The sequence below is a fragment of the Arachis hypogaea genome, chromosome 16 (genome assembly GCF_003086295.3).
Source record: "Arachis hypogaea cultivar Tifrunner chromosome 16, arahy.Tifrunner.gnm2.J5K5, whole genome shotgun sequence".
Lineage (NCBI taxonomy): Eukaryota > Viridiplantae > Streptophyta > Magnoliopsida > Fabales > Fabaceae > Arachis > Arachis hypogaea.
This window is the reverse complement of record NC_092051.1, coordinates 74,941,809-74,959,914: the sequence shown is the minus strand read 5'-3', so window position 1 is coordinate 74,959,914 and position 18,106 is coordinate 74,941,809. Positions and strand designations below refer to the sequence as shown.

At 39.7% G+C, this 18,106-nt stretch overlaps 1 non-coding gene across 1 annotated transcript; it reads right to left on the bottom strand.

Annotated features, from left to right (window-relative positions):
* Positions 1-12,395: 12,395 nt before the first annotated feature.
* Positions 12,396-12,503, bottom strand: LOC112761278 (small nucleolar RNA R71). Its single transcript, XR_003181679.1, has one exon. It is a non-coding gene; the product is annotated as a small nucleolar RNA R71 (small nucleolar RNA).
* Positions 12,504-18,106: the final 5,603 nt, after the last annotated feature.

Below are 18,106 nucleotides of genomic sequence, written 5' to 3'. Positions count from 1 at the left end.
TCAGAATGGACCATCCTGGATATATTCTATGATGGTTTATCTGAGCTATCAAAGATGTCACTGGACACTTCTGCAGGTGGATCCATTCACCTAAAGAAAACGCCTGCAGAAGCTCAAGAACTCATTGACATGGTTGCTAATAACCAGTTCATGTACACTTCTGAAAGGAATCCTGTGAATAATGGGACGCCTATGAAGAAGGGAGTTCTTGAGGTTGATACTCTGAATGCCATATTGGCTCAGAATAAAATATTGACTCAGCAAGTCAATATGATCTCTCAGAGTCTGCATGGAATGCAAGCTGCATCCAACAGTACTCAAGAGGCATCTTCTGAAGAAGAAGCCTATGATCCTGAGAACCCTGCAATAGCAGAGGTAAATTACTTAGGTGAACCTTATGGAAACACCTATAACTCAACATGGAGAACTCATCCAAATTTCTCATGGAAGGATCAAAAGCCCCAACAAGGCTTTAATAATGGTGGAAGAAACAGGTTTAGCAATAGCAGGCCTTTTCCATCATCAACTCAGCAACAGACAGAGAACTCTGAACAAAATGCTTCTAATTTAGCAAATCTAGTCTCTGATCTATCTAAGGCCACTGTAAGTTTCATGAATGAAACAAGATCTTCCATTAGAAATCTGGAAGCACAAGTGGGCCAGCTGAGTAAAAGGATCACTGAAATCCCTCCTAGTACTCTCCCAAGCAATACAGAAGAGAACCCAAAAGGAGAGTGCAAGGCCATTGACATAAGCGCCATGGCCGAACCTGTGAGGAGAGGAGAGGACGTGAATCCCAAGGAGGAAGACCTCCTGGGACGTCCAGTGATCAACAAGGAGCTTCCCTCTGAGGAACCAAAGGACTCTGAGGCTCATCTAGAGACCATAGAGATTCCATTGAACCTCCTTATGCCCTTCATGAGCTCTGATGAGTATTCCTCTTCTGAAGAGAATGAGGATGTTACTAAAGAGCAAACTGCCAAGTTTCTTGGTGCAATCATGAAGCTGAATGCCAAATTATTTGGCATTGATACTTGGGAAGTTGAACCTCCCTTGTTCATCAATGAACTAAGTGATCTGGATCAATGACATTGCCTCAGAAGAGACAGGATCCTAGAAAGTTCATATCACCTTGTACCATAGGCACCATGATCTTTAAAGCTCTGTGTGACCTTGGTTCAGGTATAAACCTCATGCCCCTCTCTGTAATAGAGAAACTGGGAATCTATGGGGTGCAAGCTGCTAAAATCTCACTAGAGATGGCAGACAGCTCAAGAAAACAGGCTTATGGACAAGTAGAAGATGTATTAGTAAAGGTTGAGGGCCTTTACATACCTACTGATTTCATAGTCCTGGATACTGGAAAGGAAGAGGATGAATCCATCATCCTAGGAAGACCTTTCCTGGCCACAGCAAGAGCTGTGATTGATGTTGACAGAGGTGAAATAGTCCTTCAATGGAATGAGAACTCCCTTGTATTCAAAACTCAAGGATCTCCCTCTGCAACCATGGAGAGGAAGCTTGAAAAGCTTCTCTCCAAGCAGAGTCAACCAGAGCCCCCTGATGAATGGATTTTTGACGGTTTAGAATTTCACAAATGAATTCTCGTTGCAAGTATAGTTTCTAAACCAATCACTAATCCTTTCATACAAAAAGTTGTTTGTCACTAGTACAAACCCCTAAAATTTATAAACCGAAGTATTGGACCTCGGGTCGTTCTCCCTAGGAATTACAATAAAGTGTCTTGTTATTGGTTATGAGTTATTTTGGGGTTTTGGATAAGAAGCATGGAAAGTAAATGGCAATGAAAATAAACTAACAACTATAAAAGGCTCTTGGTAAGGTGTGAGAACTAGAAGTCCTATCCTAGTTATCCTTCTCAATTGTGATGAGAATTGTTCATTGCTACCACTTAGTTAACCCTTACTAATTAAAGGAAAGTCAAGTGGATGAATTGACTTGAGCCACAAGTCCTAGCCAACTCCCAAGGAAAGACTAGCTTTAGTGCACTCCAAACCAATTAGCAATCTCTCCAATTATCAATCAACAAAGGAATTAGATAACTCAAGTGTCACTAACTACTCTACCTAGGCCAAGAGGAACAAAATCTACACTAAAACTAAAAGAGACATTTCAACAAACACATAGAATGCAATAGAAGTAAACATTATTAATTGCAAGAATTAAAGGAATCTACAACTACAAAGGCAAGAGATCAACAATAGAAAAGCAAAGAAGAACAATTATTATGAATTACCTCTTATTGAATTGGAAGAATGTAGAAGGAACAATACTAGATCTACAACAAAGTATATGAACAACATAAAGGAAATTACAACAAAAGAATAGAAGAAGAATGAATGTAACAACAAGGAATTGAAAGGTAGAAGGAGATGAAAGCAAAGATTAAAACCTAGATCTAAAAACTAAACCTAATTCTAATCCTAATTCTAAAGAGAAGAGAGAGCTTCTCTCTCTAGAAACTAACTCTCACTACTAAACTAAGCTCAAACTAAACTAATGGTAACTAACTTCTAAAGTATGAAAAGTATGTGAAAGTATGTTGATTCCCTTTCAATCCATGGCTTAAATAGCATCAGAAATGAGTTGGATTGGGCCCACAAGGCTTCTAAAATCGCTGGCCACGTTTTGCTTTAAGTGAACCAGGTGTTAGCAACGGCGCGTGCGCGTACTATGCGCGTACGCGTCATCATGAGCGGTTCAACCATAGCAAATCTTATGTCGTTTCGAAGCCCCGGATGTTAGCTTTCCAACCCAACTGGAACCTCATCATTTGGACCTCTGTAGCTCAAGTTATGGCCGATTAAGTGCGAAGTGGTCGGCTTGACAGCTTTCCGGTTCTTCCATTTCTTCATGAGTTCTCCAACTTTTCATGCTTTCTTTCTTCATTCCCTTGATCCAATCTTTGCCTCCTAAACCTTAAATCACTTAACAAACATATCAAGGCATCTAATAGAATCAAGGTGAATTAAATTTAGCTATTTTGAGTCCTAAAAAGCATGTTTTCACTCTTAAGCACAATTAAAGGAGAATATACAAAACCATGCTATTTCATTGAATAAATATGGGTAAAAGGTGATAAAATCCCCTAAATTCAATACAAGATAAACCGTCAAATTGGGGTTTGTCACCCCCACAGTCAAACTCTAAGTTTGGTGTTGGGAGGCCACAACCAAACTCTAAGTTTGGTGTTGAACTCCCATATCCAAACTCTAAGTTTGGTGTTGAACTCCCATATCCAAACTCTAAGTTTGGTGTTGGAGAGTCTCAACAAAGCTCTGCACATCTGTGAGGCTCCATGAGAGCCCACTGTCAAGCTATTGACATTAAAGAAGCGCTTGTTGGGAGGCAACCCAATGTTTATCTAATTCTTATTTTTATTGTTTTTCATGTTTTCTTAGGTTCATGATCATGTGGAGTCACAAAATAAATATAAAAATTGAAAACGGAATCAAAAAACAGCAGAAGAAAAATCACACCCTGGAGGAGCATCTGTCTGGCGTTCAAACGCCAGAACAGAGCATAGTTCTGGCGCTGAACGCCCAGAATGGGAGCATCCTGGCGCTGAACGCCCAGAACAAGCATGGTTCTGGCGTTCAACGCCAGAAATGGCAGCAAAGGGGCGTTGAACGCCCAAAATGGGCACCAACCTGGCGCTGAACGCCCAGAGTTGTGTGCAAGGGCATTTTACATGCCTAAATTGGTGCAGGGATGTAAATGGCTTGACACCTCAGGATTTGTGGACCCCACAGGATCCCCACCTACCTCATCATCTCTCTTTCCATTCATGATCATCCCTTCTTTTTTTTTTCCATTTACCACTCACATCCATATACCCACTACCTTCAAAAATTCAACATCTCTCTCCCACCCAATCCCACCCATATGGCCGAATACACACTCCCATCCATCTCCTCCATATCTTCTTCTTATTCTTCTATTCTTTCTTCTTTTGCTCGAGGGCGAGCAACATTCTAAGTTTGGTGTGGTAAAAGCATAGCTTTTTTGTTTTTTCCATAACCATTGATGGCACCTAAGGCCAGAGAAACCTCTAGAAAGAGGAAAGGGAAAACAAAAGCTTCCATCAAGGGTCTATAGCTCAGTGGTAGAACATTTGACTGCAAATCAAGAGATCCCTGAGATACCTCAGGGGATACATTTTCTTCCACACAATTATTGGAAGCAACTAAGGGTGGAACATCAAGAGCACTCCATCATCCTTCATGAAATCAGAGAAGATCTAAAAGCAATGAAGGAGGAGCAGCCAAGGCAAGGAAGAGACATAGAAGAGCTCAAGGACATCACTAAGGTGGACTCATTCCTTGTTCTTACTTTCTCTGTTTTTCATTTTCTATGTTATGTGCTTATCTATGTTTGTGTCTTCATTACGTGATCATTAGTAGTTAGTAACTCTGTCTTAAAGTTATGAATGTCCTATGAATCCATCACCTCTCTTAAAATAAAAACTGTTTTAATTCAAAAGAACAAGAAGTACATGAGTTTCGAATTTATCCTTGAACTTAGCTTAATTATATTGATGTGGTGACAATGCTTCTTGTTTTCTGAATGTATGCTTGAACAGTGCATATGTCTTTTGAAGTTGTTGTTTAAGAATGTTAAATATGTTGGCTCTTGAAAGAATGATGACTAGGAGACATGTTATTTGATAATCTGAAAAATCATAAAAATGATTCTTGAAGCAAGAAAAAGCAGCAAAGAACAAAGCTTGCAGAAAAAAAAAAATAAGCGAAAAAAAAAATAGAAAGAAAAAGAAAAAGCAAGCAGAAAAAGCCAATAACCCTTAAAACCAAAAGGCAAGGGCAAATAAAAAGGATCCCAAGGCTTTGAGCATCAGTGGATAGGAGGGCCTAAAGGAATAAAATCCTGGTCTAAGCGGCTAAACCAAGCTGTCCCTAACCATGTGCTTGTGGCGTGTAGGTGTCAAGTGAAAACTTGAGACTGAGCGGTTAAAGTCAAGGTCCAAAGCAAAAAAAGAGTGTGCTTAAGAGCCCTGGACACCTCTAATTGGGGACCTCAGCAAAGCTAAGTCACAATCTGAAAAGGTTCACCCAATTATGTGTCTGTGGCATTTATGTATCCGGTGGTAATACTGGAAAACAAAGTGCTTAGGGCCACGGCCAAGACTCATAAAGAAGCTGTGTTCAAGAATCATCATACTGAACTAGGAGAGTCAATAACACTATTTGAAATCTGAAGTTCCTATAGATGCCAATCATTCTGAACCTCAATGGATAAAGTGAGATGCCAAAACTATTCAAGAGGCAAAAAGCTATAAGTCCCGCTCATATGATTGAAGCTCTGTTTCATTGATAGTTTGGAATTTATAGTATATTCTCTTCTTTATATCCTATTTGATTTTCAGTTGCTTGGGGACAAGCAACAATTTAAGTTTGGTGTTGTGATGAGCGGATAATTTATACGCTTTTTGACATTGTTTTTAGTATGTTTTTAGTAGGATCTAGTTACTTTTAGGGATGTTTTCATTAGTTTTTATGTTAAATTCACATTTCTGGACTTTACTATGAGTTTGTGTGTTTTTCTGTGATTTCAGGTATTTTCTGGCTGAAATTGAGGGACTTGAGCAGAAATCAGATTCAGAGGTTGAAGAAGGACTGCTGATGCTGTTGGATTCTGGCCTCCCTGCACTCAAAGTGGATTTTCTGGAGCTACAGAACTCGAAATGGCGCGCTTCCAATTGCGTTGGAAAGTAGACATCCAGGGATTTCCAGAAATATATAATAGTCCATACTTTAGCCAAGAATTGACGACGTAAACTGGCGTTCAACGCCAGCCTTCTGCCCAAATCTGGCGTCCAGCGCCAGAAAAGGATCCAGAACCAGAGTTGAACGCCCAAACTGGCACAGAAACTGGCGTTCAACTCCACAAATGGCCTCTGCACGTGCTACACTTAAGCTCAGCCCAAACACACACCAAGTGGGCCCCGGAAGTGGATTTATGCATCAATTACTTACTCATGTAAACCCTAGTGGCTAGTTTATTATAAATAGGACCTCTTACTATTGTATTAGACGTCTTTTTGACCATCTTTGAACGCATTGTTCTTAGATCAGAGGGGCTGGCCATCTCGGCCATGCCTGGACTTTCACTTATGTATTTTCACGGTAGAGTTTCTACACTCCATAGATTAAGGTGTGGAGCTCTGCTGTTCCTCAAAGATTAATGCAAAGTACTACTGTTTTCTATTCAATTCTTCTTATTTTGCTTCTAAGATATCCATTCGCACCCAAGAACGTGATGAAGGTGATGATTATGTGTGACGCTCATCATCCTTCTCCCTCATGAACACGTGTCTGACAAACACTTCTGTTCTACATGAATTAAGCTAGAATGAGTATCTCTTAGATCTCCTAACCAGAATCTTCGTGGCGTAAGCTAGAATGATGGCGGCATTCAAGAGAATCCGGAAGGTCTAAACCTTGTCTGTGGTATTCCGAGTAGGATTCAATGATTGAATGACTGTGACGAGCTCCGAACTCGCGATTGCAGGGCGTTAGTGACAAACGCAAAAGGATAGTAAATCCTATTCCAGCATGATCGAGAACCGACAGATGAATAGCCGTGCCGTGACAGGGTGCGTGAGCATATTATTCACTGAGAGGATAAGATGAAGCCATTGACAAGGGTGATGCCTCCAGACGATTAGCCGTGCCGTGACAGGGCATTGGATCATTTTCCCGTGAGATGACCGAAAGTAGCCGTTGACAGTAGTGATGTATCACATAAAGCCAGCCATGGAAAGGAGTAAGACTGATTGGATGAAGATAGCAGGAAAGCAGAGGTTCAGAGGGACGAAAAGCATCTCCATTCGCTTATCTGAAATTCCTACCAATGAATTACATAAGTATCTCTATCCGTATTTTATTATATAACATTCGAAAACACCATTATCACTTTATATCTGCCTGACTGAGATTTGCAAGGTGACCATAGCTTGCTTCATACCAACAATCTCCGTGGGATTCGACCCTTACTCACGTAAGGTATTACTTGGACGACCCAGTGCACTTGCTGGTTAGTTGTATCGAAGTTGTGACAATTATGAATTAAGATCAAAGCACCAAGCTTTGGAGCCATTACCAGGGATTGTTCGAGCCTGGACATCACAATTTCGTGCACCATTAACCTCTAACTATGAAGGTAAGTTAAGTGGATGAATTAATTTTGATTCCTCAGGTCCTAGTCTTTCCTTGGGAAAGGCTAGCGTTATTGGAACTCGAATTAATTCTTGAAGAATTCTAATTTTCAATCAACAATGAGTTTGATAACTCAAGTGTCTCTAATGACTCAACCAAAGCTAAAAGGAAAAAATCCAAATTATTTATATCATAAAAGAGAGAACAATCATAAATCTGAATTACCTCAAATTGCATTAAGTAAAGAAAATCAATCTAAACATAAAGAGTTCATAAACTAAATTGATAAAATAAATAAAAGGAACATTGAACCTGAGATGAAGAAGAAATAATCCTAAATCCTAAAACTAAATCCTAAGAGAGAGGAGAGAACCTCTCTCTCTAAAAACTACATCTACTCCTAAAATTGTGAATATGAAAGCTTATTATGAATGGATGCATTCCCCAACTTTATAGCATCTAATCTGTGTGTTCTAGGCTGAAAATTGGGTCAAAAATAGCTCAGAAATCACCCCCTGCAATTTCTGTTACGTTTATGTCGCGGGAAAGTGACGCGGAGGCGTCGTCCACGCGTTTGCGCGGATTGAAGTTCGCAGATGCGACACGGGTGCATCAATCACGTGTTCGCATCGCCTAACATCAGGGCAGCTATGGCAAATTATATATCAAATTGAAGCCCCGGACATTAGCCTTGCAACGCAACTGGAACCGCGTCATTTGGACCTCTGTAGCTAAAGTTATAGCCGTTTGAGTGCGAAGAGGTCAGGCTGGACAGCTTAGCAATTTCTCCAACTTCTTGTATTCCTTCCACTTTTGCATACTTCCTTTCCATCCTCCAAGCCATTCCTACCCTGTAATCTCTGAAATCACTTAACACACAGATCAAGGAATCTAATGATAATAAGAGAGGATTAATCATAGGAAACTTAGGGCCAAAGAAGCATGTTTTCAATCAAAGCACATAATTAGGAAGGCAAATGTAAAACCATGCAAATAGTATGAATAAGTGGGTAAAGTGTTGATAAAAACCACTCAATTAAGCATAAGATAAACCATAAAATAGTGGTTTATCACACAGACTTGTGCGTCCACACGCAACTTGCAACCACTCTGGTGGGAGTGTTGGCACAGCCTGTGGGCATGAACCCCTACCCTTTTCGCTCTTGAGCGCGCGCACAGACCTGTGTGCGCGCGCACACATGATCCCTTTAAAAAAAATAGTGTTTTGTGCATTGATGAGCGGATAATTTATACGCTTTTTGGCATTGTTTTTAGTATGTTTCTAGTAGGATCTAGTTACTTTTAGGGATGTTTTCATTAGTTTTTATGTTAAATTCACATTTCTGGACTTTACTATGAGTTTATGTGTTTTTCTTTGATTTCAAGTATTTTCTGGCTGAAATTGAGGGACTTGAGCAAAAATCAGATTCAGAGGTTGAAGAAGGACTGGTGATGCTGTTGGATTCTGACCTCCCTGCACTCAAAATAGATTTTTTGGAGCTACAGAACTCAAAATGGCACGCTTCTAATTGCGTTGGAAAGTAGACATCCAGGGTTTTCCAGCAATGTATAATAGTCCATACTTTGGCCGAGTTTAGACGACGCAAACTGGCGTTCAACGCCAGCTCTCTGCCCAATTCTGGCGTCCAGCGCCAGAAACAAGTTGCAAAGTGGAGTTCAACGCCCAAACTAGCACAAAAGCTGGCATTCAACTCCAGAAAGAGCCTCTGCACGTGTAACATTAAAGCTCAGTCCAAGCACACACCAAGTGGGCCCCGAAAGTGGATTTATGCATCAATTACTTACTTCTGTAAACCCTAGTAGCTAGTTTATTATAAATAGGACCTTTTACTATTGTATTAGACATCTTGGAACATCATGGATTGTATTCTGATCCTGTGATCACGTTTTGGGGGCTGGCCATTCGGCCATGCCTGGACCTTTCACTTATGTATTTTTAACGGTAGAGTTTCTACACTCCATAGATTAAGGTGTGGAGCTCTGCTGTTCCTCAAAGATTAATGCAAAGTACTACTATTTTCTATTCAATTCATTTTATTTCGCTTCTAAGATATTCATTCGCACTTCAACCTGAATGTGATGAACGTGACAATTATCATCATTCCTTATGAACGCGTGCCTGACAACCACCTCCGTTCTACCTTAGATTGAATGAGTATCTCATAGATCTCTTAATCGGAATCTTCGTGGTGTAAGCTAGAATGATGGCGGCATTCAAGAGAATCCGGAAAGTCTAAACCTTGTCTATGGTATTCCGAGTAGGATTCAATGATTGAATGACTGTGACGAGCTTCAAACTCGCGAGTGCTGGGCGTAGTGACAGACGCAAAAGGAGGGTGAATCCTATTCCAGCATGATCGGGAACCTCAGATGATTAGCCGTGCCGTGACAGGGCATCTTGGACCATTTTCACATGAGGAGGGGATGTAGCCACTGACAACGGTGATGCCCTTGCATAAAGCCAGCCATGGAAAGGAGTAAGACTGATTGGATGAAGGCAACAGGAAAGCAGAGATTCAGAGGAACGAAAGCATCTCTACACGCTTATCTGAAATTCTCACCAATGATTTATATAAGTTTTTCTATCCTTCTTTTATTACTACATTTCGAAAACTACATAACTATTCTATATCCGCCTAACTGAGATTTACAAGGTGACCATAGCTTGCTTCATACCAACAATCTCCGTGGGATTCGACCCTTACTCACGTAAGGTATTACTTGGACGACCCAGTGCACTTGCTGGTCAGTTATGCGAAGTTGTGAAGATATGTTTAGACCATGGTTCTGTGCATCCGTTTTTGGTGCCATTGCCAGGGAATCAATTTCAAACAACAATTCACAACCTGAGTAACAATTTTGCATACCAAGTTTTTGGCGCCGTTGCCGGGGATTGTTCGAGTTTGGACAACTGACGGTTCATCCTGTTGCTCAGATTAGGTAATTTTCTTTTTGTTTTGTTGTCAAAAAGTTTTCAAAAATTTTTCAAAAATTTCTCCTTTGTTTTCGAAAAAAAAAATCTTAAAATAAAAATATTTTCAAAAATATATTTTTCTTCAGAATTTTTAAGAATGAATTCTAGTGTTTCATGAAGCATGTTGAAGCCTGGTTGGCTATAAAGCCATGTCTGTAGGGAATGTCAGGCGTGTCATGTCTGGATTACATGCTAAAGCTTGGCTGGCTATTAAGCCATGCCTGACCCTTTGATTGGAGCTTTAGACTAAGAATGCTAGATTCCTGGAATCCATATTAAAAATTTTGGAATCCTTATTTTTCTTTTTCAAAATAATTTTCGAAAAAAAATTAAAAGAAAATACAAAAAAAACATAAAATCATAAAAATCAAAAATATTTTGTGTTTCTTGTTTGAGTCTTGAGTCATGTTATAAGTGGTGTCAATTGCATATTCATCTCACATTTTTCGAAAAAATTTCATGCATTCATAGTGTTCTTCATGATCTTCAAGTTGTTCTTGGTAAGTCTTCTTGTTTGATCTTTGCATTTGCATGTTTTGTGTCTTTTCTTGTTTTTCATATGCATTCCTGAATTCTTTATGTCTAAGCATTAAAGAATTCTAAGTTTGGTGTCTTGCATGTTTTCTTTCCATTAAAAATTTTTCAAAAATGTGTTCTTGATGTTCATCATGATCTTCATAGTGTTCTTGGTGTTCATCTTGACATTCATAGTATTCTTGCATGCATTCATTGTTTTGATCCATAACTTTCATGCATTGCATCATTTTTCTTGTTTTTCTCTCTCATCATAAAAATTCAAAAAAATCAAAAAAAAAAAATAGCTTTCCCTTTTCCTCTCTTAAAATTTCGAAAATTAGATTTGACTTTTTCAAAAATTTTTAAAATCTAGTTGTTTTTATGAGTCAAATCAAATTTTCAATTTAAAAATCTTATCTTTTTCAAAATCTTTTTCAAAAATAAAATCTTTTTCATATTTCTTAGTTGTTTTCAAAAATTCCAAAAATATTTTTCAAAAATCTTTTTCTTATCTTTATCACATAATTTTCGAAAATAATAATAACAACTAATGTTTTGATTAAAAAATTTCAAGTTTGTTACTTGCTTGTTAAGAAAGATTCAAACTTTAAGTTCTAGAATCATATTTTGTGATTTCTTGTGAATCAAGTCATTCATTGTGATTTTTAAAAATCAAATCTTTTTCAAAACTAATTACAATCATATCTTTTCAAAAATATCTTCTTATCTTATCTTTTTCAAAGTTTGATTTCAAAATATCTTTTCTAACTTCTTATCTTCTTATCTTTTCAAAAATTGATTTTCAAATTTGTTTCAACTAACTAACTAACTTTTTGTTTGTTTCTTATCTTTTTCAAAACTACCTAACTAACTCTCTCTCTCTCTCTCTAATTTTCGAAAATATCTCCCATTTTCGAAAATCACTAACTCTTTTTCAAAAATTATTTTCGAAATTCTTTCTTTTTCATCTCCTTTTATTTATTTATTCATCTACTAACATCTCTTCCTCACATCACTCACCAAATTCGAACCCCCTCTTCTATCTATGTTCGAATTTTTTCTTCTTCTCTTCTTCTACTAACAATAAGGAACCTCTTTACTGTGACATAGAGGATTCCTCTTCTTTTCTTTTTTTTTTTCTTCTCTTTCTTATGAGCAGGGACAAAGAAAAAGGCATTCTTGTTGAAACTGATCCAAAACCTGAAAGGACTCTGGAGAGGAAACTAAGAGAAGCTAAATTACAACAATCCAGAGACAACTTTATTGAAAATTTCGAACAAGTAAAGGAGATGGCAGCCAAACCCAACAACAATAATGCAAGGAGAATGCTTGGTGACTTTACTGCACCTAATTCCAATTTACATGGAAGAAGCATCTCCATTCCTACCATTGGAGCAAACAATTTTGAGCTGAAACCTCAGCTAGTTTCTCTGATGCAGCAGAACTGCAAGTTTCATGGACTTCCATCTGAAGATCCTTTTCAGTTCTTAACTGAATTCTTGCAGATCTGTGATACTGTTAAGACTAATGGAGTAGATCCTGAAGTCTACAGGCTCATGCTTTTCCCTTTTGCTGTAAGAGACAGAGCTAGAATATGGTTGGACTCTCAACCCAAAGACAGCCTGAACTCTTGGGATAAGCTAGTCACGGCTTTCTTAGCCAAGTTCTTTCCTCCTCAAAACCTGCGCAAGCTTAGAGCTGATGTTCAAACCTTCAGACAGAAAGAAGGTGAATCCCTCTATGAAGCTTGGGAAAGATACAAGCAGCTGACCAAAAAGTGTCCTTCTGACATGCTTTCAGAATGGACTATCCTGGATATATTCTATGATGGTTTATCTGAGCTATCAAAGATGACAAGGCCACTGTAAGTTTCATGAATGAAACAAGGTCTTCCATTAGAAATTTGGAAGCACAAGTGGGCCAGCTGAGTAAAAGGATCACTGAAATCCCTCCTAGTACTCTCCCAAGCAATACAGAAGAGAATCCAAAAGGAGAGTGCAAGGCCATTGACATAAGCACCATGGCCGAACCTGTAAGGGAAGGAGAGGACGTGAATCCCAAGGAGGAAGACCTCCTGGGACGTCCAGTGATCAATAAGGAGCTTCCCTCTGAGGAACCTAAGGAATCTGAGACTCATCTAGAGACCATAGAGATTCCATTGAACCTCCTTATGCCATTCATGAGCTCTGATGAGTATTCCTCTTCTGAAGAGAATGAGGATGTTACTGAAGAGCAAGCTGCCAAGTTCCTTGGTGCAATCATGAAGCTGAATGCCAAATTATTTGGCATTGGAACTTGGGAAGATGAACCCCCCTTGTTCACCAATGAACTAAGTGATCTGGATCAACTGACATTGCCTCAGAAGAGACAGGATCCTGGAAAGTTCATAATACCTTGTACCATAGGCACCATGATATTTAAGGCTCTGTTTGACCTTGGTTCAGGGATAAACCTCATGCCCCTCTCTGTAATAGAGAAACTAGGAATCTATGGGGTGCAAGCTGCTAAAATCTCATTAGAGATGGCAGACACATCAAGAAAACAGGCTTATGGACAAGTAGAGGACGTGTTAGTAAAGGTTGAAGGCCTTTACATCCCTACTGATTTCATAGTCCTGGATACTGGAAAGGAAGAGGATGAATCCATTATCCTAGGAAGACCTTTCCTAGCCACAGCAAGAGCTGTGATTGATGTGGACAGAGGAGAATTGATCCTTCAATTAAATAAGGACAACCTTGTGTTTACAACTCAAGGATCTCTCTCTGCATCCATGGAGAGGAAGCAGAAAAAGCTTCTCTCAAAGCATAGTCAACCAAAGCCCCTACAGTCAAACTCTAAGTTTGGTGTTGGGAGGCCACAACCAAACTCTAAGTTTGGTGTCAAACCCCCATATCCAAACTCTAAGTTTGGTTTTGGGAGGTTTCAACAAAGCTCTGCACATCTGTGAGGCTCCATGAGAGCCCACTGTCAAGCTATTGACATTAAAGAAGCGCTTGTTGGGAGGCAACCCAATGTTTATTTATCTAATTTTCATTGTTTTTCATGTTTTATTAGGTTCATGATCATGTGGAGTCACAAAATAAATATAAAAATTGAAAACGGAATCAAAAACAGCAGAAGAAAAATCACACCCTGGAGGAAGACCTTACTGGCGTTTAAACGCCAGTAAGAAGCATGTTTTGGGCGTTTAACGCCAGAACAGAGCATGGTTCTGGCGCTGAACGCCAGAAATGGGTAGCATCTGGGCGTTTGAACGCCAGAAATGCACCCTGGAGAAGAGCTGGCGCTGAACGCCCAGAACAAGCATGGTTCTGGCATTCAACGCCAGAAATGGGCAACAAATGGGCGTTGAACGCCCAAAATGGGCACCAACCTGGCGCTGAACGCCCAGAGTTGTGTGCAAAGGCATTTTACATGCCTAATTTGGTGCAAGGTTGTAAATCCTTAAGCACCTCAGGATCTGTGGACCCCACAAGATCACCTCAGGATATGGGGACCCCACAGGATCCCCACCTACCTCCACTCACTTCTTCTCACCCCCTCTTTCACACAATCCCATAAACACTCTTCCCCAAAACCCCTCACCAATCACCTCAATCTCTCTTCCCCATCACCTATTCACCACTCACATCCATCCACTCTTCCCCATAAACCTACCTCATAAACTCCACCTACCTTCAAAATTCAAAATCAATTTCCCACCCAACCCCACCCTATATGGCCGAAACTTAACCCCCCTCCCTTCCCTATATATAGCCCTCCATTCTTCTTCATTTTCACACAACACAACCCTTTCTTTCCCTTCTTGGCCGAAACACACCTCCCCCCTCTTCTCCATATTTTCTTCTTCTTCTTCTTCATCTAATTCTTTCTTTTCTTGCTCGAGGGAGAGCAATATTCTAAGTTTGGTGTGGTAAAAGCATAAGCTTTTTGTTTTTCCATTACCATTGATGGCACCTAAGACCGGAGAATCCTCTAGAAAAGGGAAAGGGAAGACAAAAGCTTCCACCTCCGAGTCATGGGAGATGGAAAGGTTCATCTCCAAAGCCCATCAAGACCACTTCTATGATGTTGTGGCCAAGAAAAAGGTGATCCCCGAGGTCCCTTTCATGCTCAAGAGAAATGAGTATCCGGAGATCCGACATGAAATCCAAAGAAGAGGTTGGGAAGTTCTAACAAACCCCATCCAACAAGTTGGCATCTTAATGGTTCAAGAGTTCTATGCCAATGCATGGATCACTAAGAACCATGATCAAAGTAAGAACCCGAATCCAAAGAATTACATTACAATGGTTCGGGGGAAATACTTAGATTTTAGTCCGGAAAATGTGAGGTTGGCGTTTAACTTGCCTATGATGCAAGGAGATGAACGCCCCTACACTAGAAGGGTCAACTTTAATCAAAGGTTGGACCAAGTCTTTATGGACATATGTGTGGAAGGAGCTCAATGGAAGATTGACTCCAAAGGCAAGCCGGTTCAACTAAGAAGATTGGACCTCAAGCCTGTGGCTAGAGGATGGTTGGAGTTCATCCAACGCTCCATCATCCCCACTAGCAACCGATCTGAAGTTACTGTGGATCGGGCCATCATGATCCATAGCATCATGATTGGAGAAGAAGTAGAGGTTCATGAAGTCATCTCCCTTGAACTCTACAAAATAGCCGAAAAGCCCTCTCCTGGGGCAAGCCTAGCTTTTCCTCATCTTATCTGCCATCTATGTTACTCAGCTGGAGCTTCCATAGAAGGAGACATTCACATTGAGGAAGAGAAGCCCATCACTAAGAAAAAGATGGAGCAAGCAAGAGAGCCCATTCATGGAGCTCAAGAGGCGCAGGAAGCTCATCACCATGAGATCCCGGATATGCCTCATATGCATTTTCCTCCACAAAACTATTGGGAGCAAATCAACACCTCCCTAGAAGAATTAAGTTCCAACATAGGACAACTAAGGGTGGAACATCAAGAGCACTCCATCATCCTTCATGAAATAAGAGAAGATCAAAAAGCAATGAAGGAGGAGCAACAAAGACAAGGAAGAGACATAGAAGAGCTCAAGGACATCATTGGTTCCTCAAGAAGGAAACGCCACCATCACTAAGGTGGATTCATTCCTTGTTCTTATTTCTTCTGTTTTTCGTTTTCTATGCTAAGTGCTTATCTATGTTTGTGTCTTCATTACATGATCATTAGTAGTTAGTAACTTTGTCTTAAAGTTATGAATGTCCTATGAATCCATCACCTCTCTTAAATGAAAAATGTTTTAATTCAAAAGAACAAGAAGTACATGAGTTTTGAATTTATCCTTGAACTTAGTTTAATTATATTGATGTGGTGACAATGCTTCTTGTTTTCTGAATGTATGCTTGAACAGTGCATATGTCTTTTGAAGTTGTTGTTTAAGAATGTTAAATATGTTAGCTCTTGAAAGAATGATGACAATGAGACATGTTATTTGATAATCTGAAAAATCATAAAAATGATTCTTGAAGCAAGAAAAAGCAGCAAAGAACAAAGCTTGCAGAAAAAAAAAATAGGCGAAAAAAATAGAAAGAAAAAGAAAAAGCAAGCAGAAAAAGCCAAAAGCTCTTAAAACCAAGAGGCAAGAGCAAAAAGCCAATAACCCTTAAAACCAAAAGGCAAGGGTAAATAAAAAGGATCCCAAGGCTTTGAGCATCAGTGGATAGGAGGGCCTAAAGGAATAAAATCCTGGCCTAAGCGGCTAAACCAAGCTGTCCCTAACCATATGCTTGTGGCGTGAAGGTGTCAAGTGAAAACTTGAGACTGAGCGGTTAAAGTCAAGGTCCAAAGCAAAAAAAGAGTGTGCTTGAGAACCCTGGACACCTCTAATTGGGGACTTTAGCAAAGCTGAGTCACAATCTGAAAAGGTTCACCCAATTATGTATCTGTGGCATTTATGTATCCGGTGGTAATACTGGAAAACAAAGTGCTTAGGGCCACGGCCAAGACTCATAAAAGAGCTATGTTCAAGAATCATCATACTGAACTAGGAGAATCAATAACACTATCTGAACTCTGAGTTCCTATAGATGCCAATCATTCTGAACCTCAATGGATAAAGTGAGATGCCAGAACTATTCAAGAGGCAAAAAGCTATAAGTCCCACTCATTTGATTGGAGCTATGTTTCATTGATAGTTTGGAATTTATAGTATATTCTCTTCTTTTTATCCTATCTGATTTTCAGTTGATTGGGGACAAGCAACAATTTAAGTTTGGTATTGTGATGAGCGGATAATTTATACGCTTTTTGGCATTGTTTTTAGTATGTTTCTAGTAGGATCTAGTTACTTTTAGGGATGTTTTCATTAGTTTTTATGTTAAATTCACATTTCTGGACATTACTATGAGTTTTTCTGTTTTTCTGTGATTTCAGGTATTTTCTGGCTGAAATTGAGGGACTTGAGCAAAAATCAGATTCAGAAGTTGAAGAAGGACTGCAGATGCTGTTGGATTCTGACCTCCCTTCACTGAAAATGGATTTTCTGGAGCTACAGAACTCAAAATGGCGCGCTTCCAATTGCTTTCGAAAGTAGACATCCAGGGCTTTCCAGCAAACTGGCGTTCAACGCCAGCTCTCTGCCCAATTCTGGCGTCCAGCGCCAGAAACAAGTTGCAAAGTGGAGTTCAACGCCCAAACTGGCACAAAAGCTGACGTTCAACTCCAGAAAGAGCCTCTGCACGTGTAACATTCAAGCTCAGCCCAAGCACACACCAAGTGGGCCCCAGAAGTAGATTTATGCATCAATTACTTACTTCTGTAAACCCTAGTAGCTAGTTTATTATAAATAGGACCTTTTACTATTGTATTAGACATCTTGGAATATCCTGGATTGTATTCTGATCCTGTGATCACGTTTTGGGGGCTGGCCATTCGGCCATGCCTGGACCTTTCACTTATGTATTTTTAACGGTAGAGTTTCTACACTCCATAGATTAAGGTGTGGAGCTCTACTGTTCCTCAAAGATTAATGCAAAGTACTACTATTTTCTATTCAATTCATCTTATTTCGCTTCTAAGATATTCATTCACACTTCAACCTGAATGTGATGAACGTGACAATCATCATCATTCCTTATGAACGCGTGCCTGACAACCACCTCCCTTCTACCTTAGATTGAATGAGTATCTCTTAGATCTCTTAATCGGAATCTTCGTGGTGTAAGCTAGAATGATGGCGGCATTCAAGAGAATCTGGAAAGTCTAAACCTTGTCTGTGGTATTCCGAGTAGGATTCAATGATTGAATGACTGTGACGAGCTTCAAACTCACGAGTGCTGGGCGTAGTGACAGACACAAAAGGAGGGTGAATCCTATTCCAGCATGATCGGGAACCTCAGATGATTAGCCGTGCCGTGACAGGGCATCTTGGACCATTTT